The sequence below is a fragment of the Salvia splendens genome, chromosome 10 (genome assembly GCF_004379255.2).
Source record: "Salvia splendens isolate huo1 chromosome 10, SspV2, whole genome shotgun sequence".
In the NCBI taxonomy this organism is placed as follows: Eukaryota; Viridiplantae; Streptophyta; class Magnoliopsida; order Lamiales; family Lamiaceae; genus Salvia; species Salvia splendens.
This window is the reverse complement of record NC_056041.1, coordinates 29,624,194-29,629,055: the sequence shown is the minus strand read 5'-3', so window position 1 is coordinate 29,629,055 and position 4,862 is coordinate 29,624,194.

Below are 4,862 nucleotides of genomic sequence, written 5' to 3'. Positions count from 1 at the left end.
TTCAAGAGAGTCCTTTGGGAGTCAACCAAGTGTGGATGAAGATGGGTTTCAATTGGTGTCACGGAAACGGAAAGGAAAGGCTCGTAACGGAGGAACGCACTCCAAGGCTCCACACATAGATCATTGGCGTTCAAAGGACAATGTGGCTATGGTTTCATTTGTTCGAGATGAACCTAGCGCGAGCAAGACGAGAACTTGTTCAATGAGTGTCTCATGCGGGCTCCCCGACCGGGAGAAGGAAAGCTTCATCGAGGAACTTGATCCGGAAGGGATTACCCATCACGGGGGTATCCCTATTGCGGGTCTCAATTGAGGGACGGAGGTATATTTTGTGATGGGAAGGTACCGTCATGTTAATTGTAATAGGATTGCTAAGAGTACACTGATGACCACTCTAGTAGGTAGGGAGGCCCTCGTTGTACTCTAATTGGTTGTTGTGAATCGTCACTTTCGGGCGATTCGGTTTGGTTGCATATGAGAAAGGAGAGATTTCCTTCGAAAATAAAGTCCAAGTTGCAGCCAAGAGGAGATGGACCATTCCAAGTGATTGCAAAAATCAATGATAATGCTTACAAACTAGACTTACCTGGTGAGTTTAATGTAAGTGATACTTTCAATGTTTATGATTTATCTCCTTATGTTGGTGAATTAGATTTGAGGACGAATCCTCTTGAAGAATAAGGGAATGATGGAGACACACCCAAGCTGATCTACAAGGACAAGAAGATAGCTCCATTGATCATTCAAAGTGGGCCAATTACAAGAGCTAGAGCTAAGAAGATAAATGAGTCCATGTTGCTTTTAGTTGTTGAAATAAAAGCCCAATTACAAGACCATTCTACATTGGGCCAAGTGGTGAATATTATTCAAGTTTGTGGGCAACCCAAGGCTTTTTTTTTTTTTTTTTTTTTTTTTTTTTTTTCAATCAAACACCTCTACGGTGGAGGGTTCGTGGGTCCCTCATCCCTATATTTCCAAAAGTGATAATTACAAGGCGTAGCCACACCCAAAAGTGGTGTGCCGTAACAAATTCAAGAGTAGTATGCGGTCCGATCCCACAAAGTTCGGACCTCATCATACTCCTTTCCAAAATACAATTAACCAAAAAGCTAGTCACTAGTGTCTCCCATCGTCTCATGATCAACTTTGATGCCCGTCCCCGTCTAGGTTTCGGATGTGCGACACTCCCATCTCGTCCAATCTAACCAAGTCCAACAGTTCTCTCGGTGCTGAGTTGTGGTGCATTCGTAGGCCACTGTCTTGGACTAGCCCCATTTTCGCAAGGAAGTCCGCCGCTTTGTTCCCCTCCCTGTGTATGAAGGTGGCTCGGAAATTGAGATGGCGTTTGAGAATGGTTAGTTGCGCCACCGCTTGCCGAGCTAGTGCCGGGCCCCATCCTGTCCCATTAACCAATTTGATTGCTTGCTCTGCATCTGACTCAATCCAGATTGGTAGGCCGAATTCCTTGGCTATATTTAGCCCGTGAATCATGGCCAACAGCTCCGCTTCTAAAGCCGAGTGGGCTTCAAGGGGTGTGCTGACGGCGGCGAGCATCTTACCCGAGTGGTCTCGAATAATCCCTCCAGCCCCTGTTCTGCCGTTCGCTTCATTGTAGGAGCCATCCGTGTTGAGCTTTATCCACGGCTGATCCGGGGGGTTCCATTTGATTGCCATGGCTAGGGGTAGCGCCCTGATTGCCGCCGCTTGTGGAATATTGATTCCAAGTTTAACTCCCTTCCAATGTTTCGGCTTCAAGCTTCCATTAGACATAGCATTTCGAATGAACATGTGGACCTGCCATACCACGTTTTGTGGTTTAAACTGTGTGCCTTGGTGGCGGCTCCTGTTTCTCTCCGACCAGATAAACCAAAGGATGAGGTATGGAGTGGCTCGGCTAAGATGTTTCTTGTTCGGCTGTTGGCACCTTCGCGCCCACACTTCGATTCTCGTAGGGATTGTGTCATTGATATGGATGCGGGGGAACGGCCCTGTGAACCAGCCGTCAAACTCACTCCATACTCTGCGAGCTCCATATCCCTGGATGAAGAGGTGTTGGAGTGACTCAGTGTTCGGTCTGTGGGGGCAGCATTGGCACTTAGAGGCTAGCTCAATCTCCCGCCACTGAAGTTTCGTGTCAACCGGCACCCGATTGGAGAGAAGCCTCCAGATAAAGATGGCTATTGAGTTGGTGAGGCCTACCTTCCAAACATCCCCCAAACCATGGATGATCGGGTGTCGTCCTCGAAGTGTGTCCCATGTCGAAGCCACCGTGAATTCCCCATGCTTAGAGAGGTTCCACCTCAGGATATCCTGTTCGTCATGGAGGATCGGTGTATTAATGATGCCATCGATAACATGCTGAGGAAGGCCGGCCTGATTGTGAAGGAGTTGAAGCTTGGGCACATCCCAACCACCATTTGTAATGAACTCCGAGACCCGGGTGGTTGGTCTTCCCCTATCATCAAGACTAAGTTCCCTCAGAGGGCTATCGCCAAGCCAAATGTCATCCCAGAAGTAGATGTCCCCTTGTCCCACTAGCCATCTCATGTGTGGTTGCGCGAGGGGCCATGCTCTTGAGAGCCTTCTCCACGTAGGGCTACTCCTGCTCGGCAATCTCAAGGTGAGCGGTGTGGAGTTGGAGCAATATTTTGCCATCATGTATCTTGCCCAAAGGGAGTTTTGCTCCCGAAAGCGCCACCAAAGTTTGATATTGAAGGCGCGGAGGACCTCCATAGTTTTTCGGATCCCAAGGCCTCCTTCATCAGTGGGCCGGCACATTTGTTCCCACCCAATCCAATGGGTCCGCTTCTTTTCATTCGTAGACCCCCAAAAGAATCGGGCCATTTGTTGATCAAGTTGCTTGAGGGTACCGGCCGTGGGCTCGACGGCTTGAAAGATGTGCAAGGGGATCGCTTCAAGAGTGCTCTTAATCAACGTAAGCCTTCCTCCAAAGGATAGGTGACGGTGTGCCCATCCTGAGATCCTTCTTGCAATCTTTTCCCGTAGAAATAGGAACATGTCCGTGCGTTTGGCACCACGATAGATAGGGACTCCGAGATAGAGAAAAGGAAAGGCCCCTCTAGAGAAGCCTCCTTCCGCCTGGATCGAGTTTGCCCAGTGCTCATGGGCCTCGGCAATATAGAAATTACTCTTGGCGAGGCTGACTTGTTGGCCGGAGACTCTTTCATATTTTTCGAGACAGGCTCTTAGCCGGCGCATAGGATTTGCCGCCGCTTGAGTGAAGATGATAATGTCGTCCGCATAGGCTAGATGGCTGATCTCCATGCATCTCCGGGAGGCTTTGAACGTCATGTCCTTTTGGCCGAGGATGAGCTTATCTAATGCTCGGGACAGGTAGTCCGCAGCGATTACGAACAGAGCGGGGGAGATCGGGTCTCCTTGCCGAAGTCCTCGAGTTGATCTAAAGAAGCCCGAGGGTGCCCCGTTAACAAGGACCGAGAACCAGCAATACCCAATACACCTCTCCATAAGTGAAATCCATGAATCCGGGAAACCCATACGGCGTAAAACTTTGAAGAGGAATGGCCATTGGACCCTATCATAGGCTTTAGCCATGTCAATCTTTACTGCCACATTAGGCGCTGGGGAGCATCTAGCAAGCTCATGGAACATCTCTTGAGCCAGAAGTGCGTTGTCGTTAAGGAGCCGACCTTTGACAAATCCACTTTGGTTTGGGGAGATGACCTGTGGGAGGAAAGGAGAGAGTCGAGAGGTGAGTACCTTGGTAATGATCTTGTTTAGAACATTGCAGAGACTAATGGGTCGGTAGTCGGTCCATGACTCCGGCGATGCCTTCTTTGGGATAAGGACTATGTTTGTGGCCGTGATGCTCCTTGGCAGGAAGGCCCCTCTGAAGAACTGTCTGATTGCTTCCACTACCTCCGGCCCCACAATGGGCCAGCAGGCTTGATAGAAGGTGGCCGAGAAGCCGTCGGGTCCGGGTGCACTATCTCCGGAAATGCAAAAGGTGGCACTCCTGACCTCGTCCGCACTTGGAGCATCTGCGATGTCAACGAACTGCTCGGCTGAGTGGACCTGCTGGATTAGGTCGAGGTCTGGGTCTTCAAGTGTCGGATTGTTGGGGGCAAGGAGTTGTTGGAAGAACTCCACTGCGGACTTTTTAATCTCGGCTTCCTCGGTGAGCTCCTGCCCATTGGCACGAATTGAATGGATGCGGAGACGAACCCTCTTTTGTTTCACCCAGCTTTGGTAGAACCGGGTATTTTTGTCTCCCTCGGCAAGCCACCTCAAAGCTGCCTTCTGTCGCCAAAAATCTTCTTCCATTCTCAGCAGAAGGATGTACTCGGCAATGTGTTTGTTGAACGCTGTCCTGTGATCCGGAGTCGGCCTTGCTTCGAAACAAGATTGGGCCAGAGCAATTTCTTCCTCCTTTTCTTTTAGATTAGCATGGATGTTTCCAAAAACCTCTTTGTTCCACTCCTTAAGGGCCTTTTTAACTCTGGCCTGCTTGATTTGAATGTTTAGGATTCCACCCGCCCCCGTGGGCTCCTCCCATGCTTTTTGCACTACGGCCATGAATCCTTCATGTCGGATCCACATGTTCTGGAACCTGAAAGCCTTGGCTCCAGCGGATGTGTTCATCTTCGTGCACCTGACAAGAATTGGTCCATGGTCCGAGGCAATCCGGGGGAGATTCGTAACCCGAGTAGCCTCGAAGGTCTTAGTCCAATCCTCGCTGACAAGCACTCTATCCAACCTTTCAAAAAGGCCATTCTTGGCCCAAGTGAATGCCGCTCCATCAAAACCAGGGTCAAGCAGCCTACAATCTTCCGTTGCCTCCGCAAAATCTACCATCTCGGCTTGCCGGTTGGTATCACTTC